Below are 21,411 nucleotides of genomic sequence, written 5' to 3' on the forward strand. Positions count from 1 at the left end.
AAGCTGCTAACAGATAAGGAAAAGCATTAAAGTTCAGTTGAACAAAAGTGTTTGCAGATAAAGAAAAGATCTTCAAGGATTAACTTCAAAATATGTGGCTACTATTAGAATGAGAGATTCTACTGTGGGCAAAAAATAGTTTGTTAAATGAAAAATCTTTATTTATTCTTTTAAATCAATTTCATTTTCTTCAAAGTCATACCCTCCTGATAAAATACACTTATATCAACATTGGAATAAACTCTTCAAGACATTTCAATATAGATAAAGGTATCAATTAGTTCATAAGCATCTAACAAAATTATCGAAACTTTTAAGTACAGTTTTCATTTCTCAGTTTAACACTTTAAGATCCTTAACTCATTAATTAAGGATCTTAAGTGCAATAGATAATAGTATAAGTCAGTTCTTCAGCTTCCGAATTCCTAAAATTAACGAAACTTTTAAATCAAAATTCGAGTTTTCTTTTACATTTCATGAGCTTTAAGCTTATTCCAAAGCTCAAATTTCTTTGAAGAAACTTTCTTCATAGAACCATCAAATTATCGAAAATTTCTCAGTCAAATATTTTTGAGTTAAGGATCTATAAGAAGCCATTTATTACTATATTACAACTATAACTCACACTTCCTTTTAGATAAAAGTATCTATCGAAACTTTGAAATAAAAATTGAAGTTTTCTTCTAAAGGTTTATGAGTTTTGAGCTTTTTTCAAAAGTTCAATTTTCTTTGAAGAAACTTTCTTCATAGAATCATAAAATTATCGAAAATTTCTCAGTTAAATATTTATGAGTTAAGGATCTTTAAGAAGTCATCTATTAATTACACTTCCTTTTAGATTAAAGTATCTATCGACACTTTTAAATAAAAATTTAAGTTTTCTTCTAAAGGTTTATAAGTTTTGAGTCTTTTTCAAAAGTTCAATCAATGTGCTTTCAATTTTCTATTTTGTAGAGCATTTCTCATTCGTTGGGCCACCTTCAAAACGTTCTTTCCGTTACGAATTGTAACTTGTCAGGCGGTAGCTTTGGTCTATTAGGAAACACACCACGCGCCCCGAAGCTGCGACTAGGAAAGTCATATTGCATTTGCCAAGAGAACCTAGGACACACAATTGTCGCCCCACCCCGTGACCCGTGCAGTTCCACAACTGTCACCACCATTGGATGTTGTTGTAGGCGCACATTAGAGGAGGTTGACTTGGTGCGCGTGCTGCGGCTGCCGTTGCCACGCCTTGGAATCAAATGGGCAACGCACATGTGTGGCACACAGAAAAAATATTGTGGTAGCGGCTTTTGGTCAAAGGTTAAATGAAACGACCGTCAGTCCCCTCCCCACCCCTCCCTCCACCACTCTCATTCTGACTGGTGACAAGTGCCACGCCGCAATTGCCTACAAAAATCGTTTAGAGCCTTAATTTATGGCACCCCAACAAAAAGAGCACAACAAAAATTTATCAGGAAAATATAGAATACAAAAAAAAACATATTTGAACGTTGGCGCTGCTCGAATTTCGTTTCATTTATTGCAGCTACGTGCAATGTGCGCTTAATTGGCATTTCGTAGCCAACCGACAAACCAAAAAAAAAAATAGAAATAGAAATCTAAAAAGAATAACACGCCTTGATTCTTATGGTCTACTTAGTTGAGGTGCTATTTGGGGGGCCACCAATCCCCTTGGCTTAGCTTAGGTTCAAGCTCGAACTTCCTCGCTTTGGCAATTAAAATTAATCTCTAATCGCCAAAATGTATTTTTAAATGCATTTCAGTTTACGAAATTAATTTTTTCGTGTTTAATTTAAATATATTTGCAATTTCAAATTCAAGCCACGTTTTCCCCGCTCGTTGTTATTAATATTTAATAATTTGAAATGCGCATGAAACAAGCGAAAAGGTTTAAGATAAAGAATGATGGTCGATGGGAATGCTCTGTAGGAATATTTTGATGGGGTTTTGTGTGGAAAATTGTCAAGTAAAAAGTGAGATAGTTAAATACACTTAATCGTTTTTATAAATTGAGGATATATAAAGTCTTTGATGAAGTTTTGGGGATGGTAAACTATTAATAAGTTACTGAGAAAATTCAACAAAATTTAGCTTCATTTTAATTATGTATCATATTTAGCGAAGTTTGGTTGTGGGTTGTTCATAAAACAACGAGAAACTTGATTGAAATTTAAGTTCATTTGAAATATGAGATCTTTAAGAAAGAAAATTAAACTAAATTTAACTTTATTAAAACCAAACAATATATAAAAAGTCTCTGAGCAAATTAATCGAAATTTCCCTACGAATATTTCTCGAAGTTCGCTTGTGATTGATAAAAAAACTAAAATGAAAGATTGCTTGAAATTGAATTTCCATTTTAGCCTTTTAAATATCAAACCTTTAACCACCTAGCTACCCTCTTTGAACTTCAACTGCCCACAGGGTATACAAATTATGGAAGTATGATATATGCCAGGCGCCGTCGTCGCTGTTGTCGCCGCAGCTGTTGATTGACTCGAGACCTGATGCAGATACCAATTGTTGTAGTCACCGTTGTAGTTGTAGTTGTTGTTGTTGTTCTCAAAGCTCAAGCTGTTGTTGTTTTTGCTGCTGTTGTTATTGTTATAGGCAGTACGTGTTGTTTGTTTAACGCGATGGGTGTAAATTAATATTTAATTACGCGCTGTTTCGCGCTGTGCTTGGTTTCGGCATTTTCTGATCTAATCGAACTTTAATATGGGCTACACAAAATGTGAAGTCGGTGCCAAAAAGTTGAGCAACAGATTCGATAATCTCGTGTTAAGCAATCTAATGTGAGCTTTGGCTAAAAATGCGAAAGTATCTCAGAAGAGTTGCACAAGAGCGAAGTAGAAGACATTTCGAAGGATAAACACTTATGATAGAGGAGATAAAATAATAATAAAAGCCCATGAAAGTATCTCATGGCAATAAAGTAAAGTTTAAGCTTTAAACTCGACTAATTGCTTCGCAATTTGCAGTTTAATACGCTTCAGTCATAGTTTCAGCTTGTGTCATTGAGCAGCACTCTCAGACTCCGACTCGGTCTCCGTCTCAGACTCCACTCATAATTCATGGCACATTTTCAAGCAGCACAACTTTTAGATGCCATAAATCCATTGCCATGCACTCGCACAGTGTTGACGTCAAATTAATCAAAAGCTGAACAAACCAGCCAGCCAGCCAGCCAAATGCAACGCAGGCAAATTAGCCAAAAAATGAGCAAAAAAAAAACACAGAAAATGAAAACAAATCTTAAACAATTTAGAAACAAATAAAATAAAACACAAAACAAAATCTAGCAAGATTAGTGAGAATTCTAAGCTCAAGTGGCAGCAAATGAGAACTTGTTGGGTTATTTTCCCACACTGGCGATCAAAGCGAACCGAAAAGAACACGACGAAGAGAACCTTTGTACAAAATCACACCGGCAACGCCCCTGAATGAAATCGATATAATTATTTGCATTATTAATAATTACCATTGTGTCGAGAGTTGGTTTTGGATTCGGATTTGAATTCAGAGATTTGAGATTCAGTTGCGTTGGCGTATTGTATGCTGAATAGTGTTTGGGACCAGGCCACACAAAGACAGAGACAATGTTTTTGTATCTTTTTAATATGCACAAGAACAAAATGTAGTTCGTCGTTCGGCTCGGTGCAAGCTAATTAATTCAAACCGCAAAGCAACAGCAGCGCTGAGACTGAAACTGACTTCAATACGGAAATAAGCTTAACGACCGCAACAAAAACCAATTTCAAAATTTAATACGCAGTCCGAGAGTTGGACCCGGGGAGGAATCGGACTCTGAGCCAACGCTGAGGCGCCGGCGGCGGCACAACAATTGCACCAGGTACATGTCCGACTCTCCATCGAGTGTGTGTTCGTGTTCGTGTGTGTGTGTGTGCGGGCCACCCACACCAAAGGCCTGGCCATGGCTAAAAACCAAAGCGGCCCGTCAACAAGACAAGAGAGACGCAAGCTTCAAATGGGCGACAGCACATATCAAAACTGAAATGTGTCTACAACAACAATAATAACAACAAAAAACAACAACAACAATTATAAGGTACGTACCGAGACTGTTTTGCAAGAGGTCCAAGTCCGTTTATATTTCTTATGAGCCACCTGACTGACGGGCCACGCAAAAGCTTCAACTTGTCAGCACGCTAAGTGCTGAAAAAAAAATAAAACAAAACAAAACGAAGAAAATGAGAAAAAAAAAGATTTTTAAATATTAAATACGTATATGTATTTGTTGTATTATAATATGGCAAACGGCGAGCATTGTTCTCTGTGTGTAGCGCCTGTCAGGTTGGGCGTTCAACCCGCACAACAAGAGTCGAGAGCCACAAAAGCACTACAGAGACAAAGGCGTTAGAGACTCGTCGTCGTCGTCGTCGTCGTGAGCAACCTGTTCACCAGCGTAAAACGGATTTATCTTATTATTACAACATAGACAACAAATGGCACACACAAACATAACACACAAAAGGCAAAACAGTCAAAAGATTTAATTATGCCCGTGACGCGTATTTGGTTTCAAAGAGAGCCACACAAATCACTTTCCAGCAAAACTTGAACACGCTTTCAATAATTAAACCTAGACTTAAAATAATAATCTATTAAACTTATTCCTTAAAGCATTCTCTAGCATTTAAGTGAAGGATTTCCAATGTTAAACTATTTCAAAATTTGCATTCATACTTAACTAAAGGATTTCCATGTTAAACTATTTCAACATCAGTCTGAAGACTTGACTTTTTGCTTCAATAATTAAACCTAGACTTTAAATAACATTCTATTAAACTTATTCCTTAGAGCATTCTCTATCATTTCAGTAAAGGATTTCCATGTTAAACTATTTCAACGTCAGCATTCATACTTCATTCATACTTAAGTAAAGGATTTTCATGTTAAACTATTTCAACATCAGTCTGAATACTTGACTTTTTGCTTCGACTTGGAGGCGTGTCGCGTGGGGCGCGCGCTGATGCTGCAAATTGAGGGCGTTAAAAGACAAAAGCAATCCCGTCACAAAAATTGACATTTCGTTTTCAGCAGCAGCAGCAGCCGCAGCACAAAAGTAGTGAGCAACAACAACGACGAAAAAATCATAATTTGCACGTTTTTTGTGTTGTAGAAAACAAAAGACTTAAGCAACGAACTTGCTGTTAAGGGCCCACATGCAAAGTGTCAAGTTGCGCAACTTGCCAGCAGTTTAAAGGCTCAGCTCAAGTCTCAGTCTCTGAGCTTAAGGTTCACATCACGGTGTTCACTGTACTTTTGTGGCCAGGCCAAAAAGATTTTTAATTAAACAGGCAACGACGACGCGACAGCCACTAAACATGCCCCATTATCATGTCCCCGCATGTCATATCTATGCTGGACTATCTGCATAAAGCCCATGCGCCTATCTACTGAGCTCTGCTTTGCTCTGCTCTCGTGGTGGTGCTTTGGGTGCTGCCGCTGACATAAACGCTGACATTAATTGAGTAATTTATAACGATGGCGACGGCGGCGTCGGTGCTGCCAGGCAGACAGCCAGGCAACCAGGCAGCAGAGACGGACATGAAACGACAGATACGACGGACAGCCGGACAACATCAAAAGCTCGCAGCGCACGTCGTCGTCGTTGTCTTGAGGCACTTCAGCGCTCTGGCACAACATGATATTGTTATTATTATTATGATTACCAGAGACATGAATTCAATTAACACTTGTCAGCGTTGTCAGCTGCGACGGTGGCGTCAGGAGACGGCAGCGGCAACGCTTCAATCTATGCCAAAAAGCCAAAAAACAGAAAAAACCAAAATCACACAAGAGTGCTTGCTCTAGTCTCGCAGACAACTCGACTAAATGATACCTTAAGTGGCTCATTTCAAAAACAGCTGCAAGCTTAGCGATCAAGGTTAAATCAACAACAAACTTAAGCCATCAGGTGTTCAATTCTTTTAGTCTTAGCTACCCTTTTGTTGGCATAAGTACTTGCCTAGGGTATTTACAACAAGCGCACGATTTGCGTACTGAGATAACTTTGTAAATTTATGTCTGCGTACAAGATTTGGCATGTTTAAATCAGTTTAAGTTAAAGTTTAGATCTTGCCACAGTTTTCTGTACTTAGTTTTGTGTTGCTGTTGTTGTGGCTTTTGGTCCCTTTTTGGAGCGAGTGCTAACGATAATTGCAAGACGAGGCAAATTAGCCAAGCTTCAAACACAGAGAGAGAGTGAGAGAAGTTGGCCGCTAATGAGCCAAACACAACTAACCAGGCAAATGGAAAACCTTTTGCATTTAGGCCTAATAACTGCCAATGCCGTTCCAATACGAAAGCAAAGTCGAAGCCGAAGCGACGGCAGCCCAAAAAGGCGCACAAGTCAAAGCAAATTAAAACAAGAATCACGACAGGTTACCATGCGAGCCCAATGCCAAGCAGGAGAAGGAGAAATACACGATTCACCGCCACAGCAGCAGGCAGCAACAACAAGCAAAACAGAGGTTCCAATCGGCGGCCTTTCCATAAATGCGACGACGATGCTGGCCAAGAAATTTACAAGTGTTAAATGTCGAATTGGGGGAAATGCGTGCAGCGGCTTTGACACAAACGAACACGGAAATGGCCGAACACAGAAAGTGGACAAATGAACCCACAAACCGAGAGTGTAATTCCCTTTTGTCCCCTTCTCCTAAATCTCTCTCTCTGCCTCTCGACAAATGGCGTACGTGTTAATGGCATTTGAATTTGGCCAAATATGGCAGAGTCGTCGTCGTTGTCACTTTGCATGTTTCGCCTGCCCCCAAATGGAGTCGACGAAGCTTCAGCTTTAGCTTCAGCTTCAGCTGCCCAGGCAAGTGAAGGCATGCGCTAAGTCAGTCGTGTCGCTCGAATCCGAATCAGAGGCAGAAGCTCAACGGACCGCGACACGCATCCAGCAAATAACCAAACAACCAATAACAGGCAGCATAAACAACAACAACAAACGCAACTTTTTGGCCACACAACACAAAACGATCGATGGGCGCCCGCATCAGCTTTTTATACCCGGTACTCATTAAATAGAAGGGTATTATAAATTGGTGGCCCCAGGAAATGTATTCAACTCAGACCCTATAAAATATATATATCTGGTATATTTTGCCCACTATGATATATTTTGAATGTAGATCTATATTAATATACCAAATACGACTTTCAGTATATTTTTGCGGTATATTATTTGGTATATTTTGAGAATAGTCATGTGGGTCTGTTTGTAATCTATGGTATATTTTGAATGTATCATTATATCAATATACCAAATATGACTTTCGGTATATTTTAGTATTTTTGCGGTATATTCGGTATATTTTAGAAAAGCCATCCTTCCTGCATACTATGGTATATTTTGAATGTAGTACTAAATTGAATACTAAAATATACCAAATATGGCTTTCGGTATATTTTCGGATTTTTACGGAATATTATATAATACCGCACGGGTATCTCACAGTCGAGCTCTCTCGACTGTAACTTTCTTACTTTTGTGTTGTTTCTTTAATTTTGGGGAGGTTGGGAAAGGTTTTTGTCGTCGTCGTCGTCGTCGCTTTTGGGCACACAGCTTTCTATTGGAGCGTGACTTACAGCCAGGCATATGGATGAGCATGACGATAGCCACAGTTTGACACTCGGTTGACACATTTCCATTGGCAGCAAATTAGTTAAATGCCACAATGGCCACCGCTTGACAGGTTTCGTTCAACTGAAGATCCAATTAAGCTTGAATTTAAACTTATTATTTATTATTGAGAAGATATCTTTTTGCATTCCATTACAACTCTTTTGGTTGGCGACCTGTGCTGATCTTTGCTGATTATTATTCGCACTAAACACATTATGAGAGTGGCTAATCAACTCATGGCATCTGACAGGCCCTAAAGCAATTTCCTGATTATTTATATATACCAACTGGTATAGGTAACATCACTTGCCAACGGCTCTCAGCCCACACTCTCTCGGTCTATACTCTATGGTTTGCTTAGTTCAATTGAAGTCGGTTCAATAAACCAGACCTGAAGAAGATGGAGACCGAGAGATGGAGACAGAGCAGTGACGTATACAGTGAACACGTCAAATGACAGGCAACAACAAACAAGTTTAATTATAGCTCATGTAAATAATTTCTCAATTGTAAGCTGTTATCAACGAAAACTTCAATCAATCATTGGCAAACGCATGAACCTGAGCCAATGAGCCAAAAACCCGACCGACCGACCGACCGACCGTCCGACCAGACACAATAGCGATCTTGACTGAGCTTCAGCTTGAGGCGTGGGCCGTACAGTTTGAACTAGCCAAATCTAAGCTAATTAATCAAAATAATAATCAAGCAATCAGTGGATCATACGCCATAGAGACAGCCCAGAGAGACGTGTCGAGGGAGGCGTGAGTGGAGAGGAGAGGGGCAGCAGGTGAGGTTGGGTGAGCCACGACGCACGCCAAACCAAATGGAATGGAAGCAAAGTGTAACCCAAGATCTCTCAAGCACTCGAATCAACAGTAATACAACAAAAAAACAGACAGACACACACAAAAAAATACATGACTTCAACTGCTGTCATTGCGCACGAGATTGGTTGATGCTGTCGTTGTTGTTGTTTTGTCGTCGTGTTGGGTTTTGTTTTGTTTTGAATTTCAGGTGCTTGTATCATTCAGTCATTTGGCCAACTATTCAACTATTCAGCTATTCATTCATTGAGCCCCACATGCAACTTGTTTTGTTCTCTCCCTCGCCTCGACACTTGCGACTACAAAATACTATATATATGTACATACATATATCCCCATATATGGACACTCACACTTGGATCTTGACATCACGAGTCAGAGAAACAGAAACAGAAACAGACATAGAAACAAAGTCAGAGTCAGAGATTGAGCGTTAAGTAACGTCTACGCGCTTGGAACAATTAATCACCTGTCGTCGTCATCGTCAATTGGGTTTTTGTTTCACATACTGAACGACATGGACAGTTATGCGGTTTAGTGGCCTTTTCTGGTATGTGACCAAAGCAAACCAAACCAATTCAAATATGAGAGAGCAGCAATTGAACTGAGAGTGAACTGAGTGGGGAGTGCCGCCAATGTTAAAGGGGCTGCACTTGTACACTTGAGCACACACACACTCACACACATTGCATACTTTTGTAGGTTGATTACTTTATGTGATGGTGATAAATCATTTGGCTGCTGATTTCGTGTTGAACTTCGTGTTGCTTCAGCAACAATTATGTCCACTGTCTTGTACCAGAAATTTATTCTGGTCGAATGCTTCAGATTGTCAAAAGTTGACTTATTATTTGTGCTATGATTGCGCATCAATTTCAATAGTTGGCACAAGAATTTTCCCACATTAGGCCGCCCCTCTTCAAGTCGAAGTTTTATTTGGCTTGCATTTGCATGCGATCTTTTTCCACTCGAAACGATTTCTCTTCTGGTGTAAGTTGTGCTGCTCCTCCCCAAAGGCGAGACAAGTGAAAAGCGCATAAATCGACGCCCAACACCTCACACCAAGACTTTGTGCCTTGACATGCAAGTGAAATTTAACAAGCCACTCCTAAGATCAACCAGCAACAACAATAACAGCAACAACAATGCGATCAGCCATGATCATGATCATCACACACACACATACACACACTCTTACAATAATACTTAATATAAAAGTTGAAAGCGGTGATTTTTCAAGCGCACACACCGTACCCAAAATACGTCACATTTGGGAGGTGGAAATATTGTGGCAGCGAAAAGTGGGCACAGCCTCAAAGGGACACGCCCCCAGCAGACTGGCGACTGGCGGCGGGGAAGTTTGCACTGCCCGCGCATATAATTAAATCAAATTAAAGGAACTAACAAAATATTGTTCGCGCATCCTGCCAACCAAAAAAGGTGAAAGATGGCTAACACACTCATCCAGCAACAACAACAATAAAGCTAAGAAGAAATGGGGGAAGGGGGAAACGAAAAATAAGAAATAAGTAAGTTGAGTCGAATGTGCTCGACTATGAGATACCCGAACAATAGCAAAATAAGGCGGTATTGATTTAAAAAAAAAATATACCCAATTAATATGCCGCAAAAATACTAAAAATATACCAAAGGCCATATTTCATGTATTGATTGAACAATTAATTTAAAATATACCAAAGTAAATCAGTGCTGAAATATTCTTATAATATACCGAATTAATATACCGCAAAAATACTACAATATACCAAAGGTTACATATGTATGGTATATTGATGTAGTACTACATTCGACATATACCATAGAGTGCAAACATATGGTAGTGGCTATTCTTAAAATATATCATATAATATACCGCAATAATACGAAAATATACAGAAACCCATATTTGGTAGATTGATACCACATTCAAAATATACCATAGAGGGCAAACAGTCGAAAGACATGGCTTTATCGTCTCCGATATGGACGCAGATCACGAACATATTCTTTATAGAGTCGGAGATGTCTTTTTCTGCCTCTTACATGCACTTCCTGCCAGCACAAAGTCATAATACCCTTCTACCCAATGGGTAGCGGGTATAGAAAAAAAGAGTTCCACTTGTCTCAATCGACGCCTCCTCAAAAGATCTGCGTGAAGTCGTTGTGGAGCCGCACCCGCTGCTTGGACTCGCCCTCAGCGCCAACGCAAATTCAACGAACGCTTTTCGCTCTTCAACTCTGCAGCTCAGTTCAGCTCAGATTTGTCCCTCTTCTCCCTTCTGCAATCCCTATGTGCCTTGCTTGGATTAGCGCGCAAAAACCAAGTCACTGTCTCTAATTGAATTCGTCGGTTTAAATAATTCAGCTGCAGGGCATCGAAATAAATTTCGATCGCCGACTTTGGCTTGAATCTATTTGTTGTTCGTCTGTCTAGGCGGCCACTTGTAGCGCGTTGTGAGTTCGTCGCCAGGCGATGCGAGTGACACTCAGCAAAACTTTTGGGTAACTGATGGAATAATTTAAAAGAAAATGTCTAAAAATATTGAAGTTTATTAAAACATGCTTGAATATTTAAATGTCTGAAATTTTAAATTAAATTCAATCATATCCCAACACAATAATAGTTGTCTAATTACAATTTCTGCAAGTGTAACTTTAAAGTCAGTCTCGCGTCTGATGGCTCACACTAAATGCCTTTTTTTTTCCTCACAATTGATTTCTGCGTTTCGCTCGCTGCTCGCTTGCTGTCTGCGGCAAGTGTTTGGCTTGGGGTATCTTCGGGGTATCTGGAGGCGCAGCAAATCAATCTGCAAACATGCCGCGCCGCCAAGTGCCGACTGTGACTCTCCACGAGATTGAGACTGACTCTTTCTGCTGGCCAAACACACAGAGTGAGTTTTGTATGTGGGCTGCGGCTGCGGTCGACGCATCAGTTGCTTTGGCTGTTGTGTCGATGCTGTTGCTTTCTTGGTGCCGTAATAAATACATTTGGTGAATTTTAATGTCCTCCTCCCATTTTTCAGGCAATTTGAGCGCACAGCTTCGCCTGCCTTCCGTCTGTCCGTCTGTCTTTGTGTCGGGGAAGTCACCACCAGGCAACACTTGGACTTGGCTGCTGCCCTTTTTTGGGGCCAGCGCGAGTTGCGCTTTTGGTTTTTGGTTTTGGTTTGGCAATAAATATTTTGAATCAGAAAACATATAAATTTAGTGATTTGCCAAGTCAGTGGAAGAGTCAGTCGAATCGGTATCGGTATAGGTATCGGGATAAAGATGAGGATGCACATGAGCACAGTTGCAAGTTGTTGTGCAGACAGGATCAAGAACCGCAGCTCAGCGCAACGCAAAGCAGTTCAACATAAATTGGTAAATTGTTTTTGGCGGCTGTGGCGGCACATATTTTGTATATTGCATTTTTAGTTCATCTTCAACTCTGTGTGTCTGTGTCTGGCAGTGGTTTATACTTACTTCCCTCCGCATCTGCGGACACGAATGTAGGTCAAACCGAGTGGCAGCCACAACAGCAGCAGCAGAAGCAGCGACTCATGCGGTAGCCAACATTCAAAGTAGGTGATGAAGTTCCAATGCTGCCTGATTTGTGATAAGCTTCATATTTTTAGGGTTTAATTCAATGAAAGTTGCGTGCGTGCCTCCAACGTTGGCGATGGCGATGGCGACGACAATGCCCCAAAGATTCGTTTGTTCATCCGTTTCGTTTCGTTTCGTTTGGGTAGGTGAAATTATGCAGTGCCTCAATTGGCTGTGCCACTCGCAGTCGTTGTGGCAGCGGCGTGAAAATTTTTTTTTGCTTTTTGCCAGGCCAGAGTTCAGCAGGCCTTCTGCATGTGCTTCTACTTTTCTTTTCTTGCCTCCTTTCTTGGCCAAGAGTCATAAAATTGATTTTAAGCGATGGGTAACAGTGAAAGCTACCACAGTCCGCTGCACAGCGCATTTTACTGACACGAAATGTGCAAATATCAGAATATGCTTAAGGATTAGAGCCAAGTGTGTGTGACTTATCAAAGATATCTAGCAAACGTCATTGAAAGAATATTCGTTAAGATTACAAAGTGGCAAATGAGGATGATAGTAAAGAGAAATTCAAACTGAAATTGTTCTGCAATTATCCAAACTTTTGCTTCAAAGAAATTGGCCACTCACTGTCCAATGAAATCACTATTTTTCAGAGAGTAGGCGTTGCAATTGGTCGCACGTTGTGGTCCACAATTACGCCATTTGCCAAAATCAAACTATCAACTTTGACACTCATTAGCGTCAAATTACAGACGTCCGTCTACGGCGGACATCTCAAGGGATGAGTGGGCGGCAGAGATGCGACGACGACGACGACGCCAAACGCCGTTGTACAGCAAAAACCTCGTAAATCCATAAAAGCAATCGTAAATTTTTATTGTCATGCCACTTGCCAAACGAACGGCAGCCACCACAATGAACGATGAAGGAAAATGCCTCGCTGCCATGGATGAGAACTTTTCTCGAGGGAAAACTACTGCGCACTGCCAGAGGTTGGCTTTGGCTTTGCTTCGCTGGCTTTTTTGGTGGTGCCTGAGAGCTGAACTGAACGGATGGCATATTAAACGAGCGCGCACATATTTCATAACAAAATTTATGAAGGGCCGTTAACTTTAAGAATCTTTTGCGCAATTTACTCCGCACTACGAGGGACGTTGCCCAAATGCCGCATGCCGCTAACCTGAAGGGGGCAGCGCGCAAACGTCGCGCCAAACTAGCGCCAATTTTTCGTCTAACAATTGGCGACGACCTAATGCCCCGTTTGGCAATCGAAGCTGAAGCTCCAAGCTCCAAGCTCGCCACCAGCTTGCATTTAATTCAATGGTTAGAGACTCCTCCCTTTGCCTGCCCCGTTGCTATGAACAAAGCACAAGTTGCACAGAGTCAGGCAAGCAGCCACAGCCACAAAGCAGCAGAAGCACAGGCTCATGAAGTTCACATGAATGCCATGAAACAATAAATTATGTTATTAATAAATAATAAATGTAATGGGAGACTGCAATTGCTGGAGAGATGCAGCTACCTGTTTTTGCTTTTTGCCAAATGGACAGACAGCGACCATGGCACGAAGTACTCCATTATTATTATGTGCCTGGTTAACTACTGTGTCAAAAGCCGCTTGGCAAATAAACTAAGCCAGCAGCAAAGCTGCTCTCAGGTATGTTGAGCTTACTAAAGAAGCGAATAACAAATGCTCTAAAAGTAAAGCTTTGTAAAGAATGGGAAGAGATGAACTATGAAATAGAAGTGCTGAAATGTATATTGTGTAAGCATTCCAAAGAATTTTTAGATATGGATAACTATTCTTTAATCAAATCATTAAATAATATTTACTATAAGGTGTCAAATAGTCTTTAGACTTTTGACTTTAAAAAGGAAGTCTTGAGGGAAAAATTCAAAATTCATTTAGGGTAAATAGCACAATGAGTTTTTAAGCATAGAAAACTATTATATAATAATCAAATCAATAAACAGTATTTACTATAAAGTTGTTACTTTATATTTACAATAGTCATTCAACTTTTGCATTTAAAAAGAAAGTGCTGAGGAAGAATTCAAAATAGTTTTAGTGTAAACAAACTAAGAAAACTATTCCATAATAATCAAAACTTTTAAAAAGTATTTACTATAAAATTGCTAATCAGTTCTTTAGGCAGAGAAAACTATTTTATAATAAACAAATCATTGAAAAGTTTATACCACAAAATTGTTACTTTACATTTCCGATAGTCATTCAACTTTTGCCTTCCTTTATTCAGTTTCAAACTGAAAACAATTGCAATTTGGTGTGGTGCAATGCATTTTGAGTGCAGGAGCAAACCTCATCACGCGATGCACCAGGAAGAAGAGCATGAGAATTGAATGCCTGAGCCGGTTATTAATCATCCATCGAGTCATAGAGCAGCAGCAGCCCAGGCGACGATCTGTTGATTGCGCGTGATGTTCGAGTAATTGAAATTTCAGTTGCACCGTTTTGTTCACGAAATTGGCCAAAAGACACTAAATGAATCGCAATTAAAAGCCTGCGCCTGAGTCATAATTTGAGCACACTTGTCGCCGCCAGGGCCAAAGCGCCAAGATGACAGCCAATCGAATTGAATTGCCTTACAATATTATCCCAAAAGTTGCAGCAGCAGCACTCATCTACATTTGAGCTACTTTTTCATATATCGCTGAAATGGCGTTTACAGTAGCCAACGACTTCGACATCTCGAATGGGAAAACTCATCGTCACTCTGCCTCCCTCCTCCCTGCAGCATGCAACACAGGGAAGCATTGCAACAGCTGCCCGCACGCGCATATATTTAAATAAAACGTGACTGCAGAATGGGCTCATATCTCTGTGTCGTTTTCGCTGGACACTTGTGTGTGCTGCTACCGCTACCTGATGCGAGAAGCCATTGCCATTGCCATGGCCCATGGAGAGAGAGACTCTCCTGTGCGATATGACTGGCATCCTGCTGCGAGAACTTTTGGCTGGCCTCGCCGCAGTGGCGAATCGCCAGCTCAATTCATATAGACAATATAAATATTTCATCTAATGCTCGCAATCTGCACTTGCCACTTGGACAGCCGAAAAAACAAGTAAGTAATCTAAAGTGTGCTCGACTATGAGATACCCGCTTAACAATTTTAATGAAAGCAAAACAGTGCGGTATTAATTTGAAAATATACCAAATAAATGTACCGCAAAAATACTAAAATATACCAAAGACTATATTTGGTATATCGTGGGATTGCTAGATTAAAAATATACCAAAGGCTATATTTGCTACATCGTTAAAATGCTACATTCTAAAAAATATACCGCAAAAATACTTGCAATATACTAAATAATATATTTGATATATCGTTAACGCGGTACATTCAAAATATACCAAAGAATATATTTGGTATATTGTTGAATTACTACCTTTAAAATATACTAAACGCTATATTTGGTATATCGTTGAATTGCTCGATTAAAAATATACCAAAGGCTATATTTGGTATATCGTCTAATTGCTAGATTAGATATACCAATAGCTATTTTTGGTACATCGTTGAAATGTTACATTCCAAAAAATATACCACAAAAATACTTGCAATATTCTAAATGATATAATTGGTATATAGTTAACGTGCTACATTCAAAAATACCTAAAGATATATGTGGTATATTATTAAAATGCTACGTTTAAAATATACTAAAGGCTATATTTGGTTCATTCAAAATATACCACAGAAAATACTAACGGCTCTTATCGCTTATCAAATATATATATATAAACTTCATACACGGAGACGCTTTCTTCTGCCTATTACAAACATTTCCTGCAGCCGCAAAGTTATAATACCCTGTTACCCTATTGATAGCGGGTATAAAAAACAACATAGAAATGCAGCCTTCGGCCGCCTTCGACTTAACCAGGGCGACGCCTGCTGCATACACTTAAAGAAATATGCTTTTTATCTAGGAGGAGAGCGGAAAGCGACTTCCATTCAGTTGCTTTCTTATCACTTCCAGCTTAGTTTTGCTAGCTGCTCTTCTAGATTAACAACTCGTTGGCTTTAAGAATCGCATTTGCAGTGCAGAAGAGGATAAACATATTCGAGTACTATATGCAGGAGCATTCGGTCGATAGGCGATTGCCAGGCGACGATAGACTCTTCATCATCATCGAGTGGGCTGCTTGCGGCGGGTCCACGTTGGCGTATCGCGCTTTTGATTTAATTTTGCTGCCTTTTTTCCTGGCTCTTTCTTCGTATTTTGTTTTTCGTTTCTGCTTTTTTTTTGGGAGCACACACCCAAATGAAAACAGAGATGTCGATGTGGATGTGTGCTTGAGGATGTGGTCCGATGCGATCTCATGTAAATTAGCACACGTTTCGTGGCTTTAACATAGAAGAACACAGAGCGCTGCAGAAGTTTATTTGTGCCAAGTTCCTAAACTGCTAAATGAACTCATATGCAAATGTGGCCCAAGAAGTGGGTTGCCCGTCGCGACACTCGGAAGACTTCTTTGGCTGCCTGCTGCTCCGTGGGTAGTCACAGAGAACCACAAAGGAGACTACTTTGTGTGCCCCACATTCAAAAAGTTAAAAAGTTCCCCCATTCCATACTGAGTAATCCCTTCGACGAAACTAATGTTTCAATTTCCTATAAAATCGCGCATACGCAATGTGTGATTTGTTATGACTCACTTGAGCGTCTCGATGCCCATTGTCTTTTTGAGCCATCCGTCGACTAATCCACTCAAAGCGGAACCGCATCGAAGTGAGTCTCAACACAATGTTACAAATCTCCTCGCATAAAGATTGTAGATGCATTAAAAACTCGGCTACCCAATATAATCAGCTATGGATCTTTTAATAGTCCCCAAACAAAAAGCTCAGCGACTCAATGCCAATGGTCATCGTAAAGCATCGCTCAATCAGCCCCAGCCCAACACATTTTCTACGACTTCTCTCTTCTTTCATCAGCCAGAGCCAGTCAATGGCGGCATTTATCTAAGAGCAGCAGTTGTAATTAAAATAAATTTAATAAATTAATAATGTCACTCCCTCAGAGCCAGTTGAAAAAAAAAATACTCTTCATTCAGAAGATCTTGTAGATTGATTGGTCAGCATGTTAGGTGAGTTTATAAATTGTTGCTTTGAGGTGTTGCTTTGGATACTTGAAAGTTTCCTCTACTCATCATTTTATCATTTACTTGACTTGCATGACTCACTTACTAAGAACTAGATTTGAGTGTATCTATTAGTCAGCTATTAGCTAAGACGGCTCAACAAATTTCACTTGGCTTTATTTTGACGCTTCATTCAGTTCGAGTTTTTAATATTTTGTTTCGTCGATCTTAATCAATAATTTAAATTTTTTTATTTGAATTTTTATGATGGCATTTTGTATTTTAATCCAGGCTGCTGCTGGCTGCCGTTACAGTTTTGTTTTTGCGTTTAAAGGTTTATTTAACTTGTTTTTATTATTATTTTTGTTTGCCTCACGCGTTTTGTTATTTTAATTTTATAGCTCGCAGCTTTTGTCTCACTCTCCTCCTCCTCCTTCGACCAGCTCTCATTGGTAGTTTGGTACTTTGTTTCAGACATTCAACGAGATTTTGTGTGAGAGCAATAAAAGTGGTCTTATTAGCCGCCATATTTCAATAGCTTTTCGATACGGACAACAACTCAGCGATTTCCAATGAATTCTTTATGATTTGCCAAAAGTAAAAAAGATTCAAAATCAACTGCATTTCCCACGCTAAGAGCTGCAACAAAATGCATTTCATTTGCTATACATTCAATAAAAGAGGAGGCGGGAATCTAACACAGCACACAACATTCCAGACAAACTTTCTCTGATGTTGTAGGTGTTGCCAAACACTTGTTGTCTTGCGCCAATCCACACACTTGGGTAAAAGTTAGTTGTTGTCTCGTATAATTTGTATGCAACGGCAAACGGCAACAGCAACGGAAAACTCACACAAGAAACAAGTGGCAAATGCTTATTAACATATCACACGAGACGCACAAACTCCGACATACTCCCATACTCCAACTCCAACTCCAACTTCGAACTGCAACGGAAGGCACATTAACTTGTTGGACTAACGAGCCGCTCCATTTAGGTTTGTAACAATTCGTTATGCGCCTCAACTTTTTGGCCCCAGAGGCGAGAGCAAACAAAACAGTCCCGAAACTCATCAGGCGTACCATCATCAGCATCAGCTTCAGCTTTGGCATCATCCTCATCATCATCATCAAAATTCGTCGACTTCTTCGTCGTCGTCGTTGACTTGACGTGCTCACACAGTTATCGCTTATCACAATCAGTGATAATTTTAACAGTAATCAACCTGTCCAGACCAAATGCGTCGTCGTCGTCGTCTTCGTCGTTGACTTCGTCTTCAGTCCAGACGGACAACGGACAAGGGACTTTGGGACTGAACTGACTGACAGGCTGACTTTTGGTATATGTCTGTGCAGACTTTTTCGACAGGTTGTCGGGAGCTTCATTCAGTCTCTGCTTGCTCCTCGGCAGCTTCTTCATTGTGTATAATTTTCAGTGAAATTGTTTAAATTTCGTTTTAATTTAATGATGCCGACATCGGGGGGGCGAGCGCCAGTTGCGCAAAACCAAACAAAACGAACGAAACGAAAATACAAAAACAAAAAATATCTCAACTAAAATAAACAATATGAAAAATGTTGCGTTTCGGCAAAACGCAGAACCACAGCGAGCAAAAAAATTATCAAAAGCTGCCGCTAAAATGTATGCGTTTGATCTTTGGGCCAAGTGTAGAGATGATACTTTGTTGTTGTTCAGCTTTTTTGCGCTGTTGTGTGTGTTACCTGCTGCTGCTGTTGCTGTTGCTGCTGTTGGTGAACTTGTTAACAAGCAGCCAAAGCCAACGCGGTTTCCATGTTTCGCTACCCTTCGTCGTTTCATATTTATGGTCTTAGATTTGGGTCTTCAACTGGCAGTCCTCTACCCATCGAATTCTCGTTGTTGTTGTTGTTGTTGTCTACAGGCGTTTTATGTATAATAATTTTATTGTCTTTGTCGATAGCATTGACAATGTTCGCAACTATGTGGGAACTTTTTTGTTTGTCTCAAAGCTTCGATTTGCCTTGCCAGTTCGTTGCCTAAGTCTTTTGATTTGTGTGCTCGGTTTCTTCGGTGTGTATGTGTTGTTTCTAAACTAATCGCTACCGAACTGGACACGCCTTCTATTGGGTACCTGCTTTGCCCTTTTAATTACCACACGCCGCGTCAGCTAAATTATATTTCCTGTTCTCGAAAAACTCAGCGCCTTTTCAAACTCTAAACCGAATAAACCCGAATATCATTTTTGTTATTTGATTTAAGCCGCATCTCGCAGCAACAAGAACAAATGCCACGCCCGCAACTGCCACAACTTTTTGAGGTAGCTGACTTACGTTTCTCAGCATCAGCGTAAAATGTAGCAACTTTATTGCCTCCAACGGGCGGGCGTGCATATTAAATTAATAAAAGATCAAACTTCGGGAGCGAACACCCAAAAAATCAAATAAGAAAGCTACAGTGGAGAGTGCTCGACTTTGAGACACCAGCTACTCATTGTAAATAAAAGCAAAACAGTGCGGCATTATTATTGAAATATACCAAATTATTTACCAAAAATAATGCAAATATACCAAATGGTATATTTAGTATATTTTTATATTACTACATTCAAAATATATATGCTGTAAAATATGACAACGCAAAACGGTATTAATTTTAAAATATACCTATTTAATATACCGAGAAAGAACTAAAAATATACTAAATGCTACATTCGGTATATCAATATAGTAGCACACTCAAAATATGCCATAGAGTTCAAAATATAGCAACGCAAAACGATATTTATTTTAAAATAAAGCTTATTAATATACTGCAAAAATACTAAAAATATACTAAATGTTGCATTTGGTATATTGACATAGTACTACATGCAAAATATACCATAAAGTGCTAAATATACCCTTTTACACTATGGGTACCGGGTATAAAAACTTTAATCCAAATGTATAATCGACATTTAAAAAATAAATCTTACTCTTCACTCGAAAATGCTTCGGCAGCAATTCGACAGTTGAGGAAATCAGGTCGCCATTGAAGGTGCAGCTGCAGCTACTTAAAATTTTGCGATATTTATCAATTCTTATAATTATTTACTATTTTGCTACGCATTACCAATTCGAAGACAAACGCCACAAATTAGTTTTAACTGTTGCTATGCTCGTGTTTGGTGGCCCATTTTCTGTTTGGCTAGTTCAAATTTGCACAGGAGATTATTGTTTTGTCAGCTTTTTATTGGCCAACATGGGCTATAAAGCTACTCAAGTAGTATTTTTGCGATAAAATACAACAGAACACGGTCCGTCCGCGTATAGAGTAGAAGCTGGGGAGGAGTTGAACTAGAAGCTAGAAGTTGGAGTTGGAGAACTGAGAACAACGAATACTGAACAGACACCAGAGACAAGAGGCGATAGCAGACGCATAGGATAAAAAGAAGCCTGGGACAAGCAATGCCAGATAGCAAAGAGCAGGCGACAAAGCAACAACAACAACAACAACGGACAAGGAATGAACAACCAAGTAACAACAGCAAACAAGCAGGCGGCAGCAACAACCAAGTGAAGCACTTTAGCTGATGTTGTTGACTGGACCGACCGGCAAGGTAAAGTAACTTGTAAAGCTCGGGATCTCGGGTTCGGCATCGTTTGGGTTGCGGGGGCCGCTGCTGCTGTTGTTGCCGCTGTTGTTGCTGCTGCATCTTGTACGGATAATTGGCGGCCATGCAGCTGCCGTTGTGTCTGCCTCTGTCGCGAAGGCAGTGCAATGCCATTTGACCATAAACGAGCTGAAATTTGTTAAACTGCAGCAGCAGCAGCCAAAGTCTAAAGCAGCAGCAGCCACATCGTCAAGTGCAGGGCAGCATTTGGATAATGTACGTGACCGCCAAGTGGCAGATGGCGGTCAAGGGCCAAAACTGTGTGAAAAGCTTTTTCTAATGCCAACATTTGCTATCATTATTTATTGGACAATTATCAACTTTGGCCGCCCCGGAAAAAACGGCGGCAGCAAGTGCCAGCAACAGCAGCAGCCATCAGACGAGCAGCAAACTGCGATAAAGTTACGATTTATTAGCGAGGAGTCTGTGCTTAAAATCAATTATGCCGGAATGTGGAACGATCGAACACCCAAGCAGGGTCCACAAAAAGAACACAGCAGAACCTGTCGGGAGGGACAAAAAGGGGAACAACTCTGCTCGAATCGCGTCAAGGAAGCGCGAGATTATGCAATGCGAAACACTTTGCCCGCCACAGCAGCGAGTCCAGCCACAGCATAAAAGCAAAAAAATGGTAGCCTAACCCAGGCAT

At 40.1% G+C, this 21,411-nt stretch overlaps 1 long non-coding RNA gene across 1 annotated transcript in view; it reads right to left on the reverse strand.

Annotated features, from left to right (window-relative positions):
• The window catches only part of LOC132791214 (uncharacterized), a 145,374-nt gene that overhangs the window by 60,152 nt on the left and 63,811 nt on the right, over positions 1–21,411 (reverse strand). Inside the window, exon 4 of the long non-coding RNA XR_009632880.1 lies at positions 4,084–4,182. This is a non-coding gene — a long non-coding RNA (uncharacterized LOC132791214). The remainder of the gene's footprint in view (positions 1–4,083; positions 4,183–21,411) is intronic.

This window comes from Drosophila nasuta, chromosome 2L, assembly GCF_023558535.2.
Source record: "Drosophila nasuta strain 15112-1781.00 chromosome 2L, ASM2355853v1, whole genome shotgun sequence".
In the NCBI taxonomy this organism is placed as follows: Eukaryota; Metazoa; Arthropoda; class Insecta; order Diptera; family Drosophilidae; genus Drosophila; species Drosophila nasuta.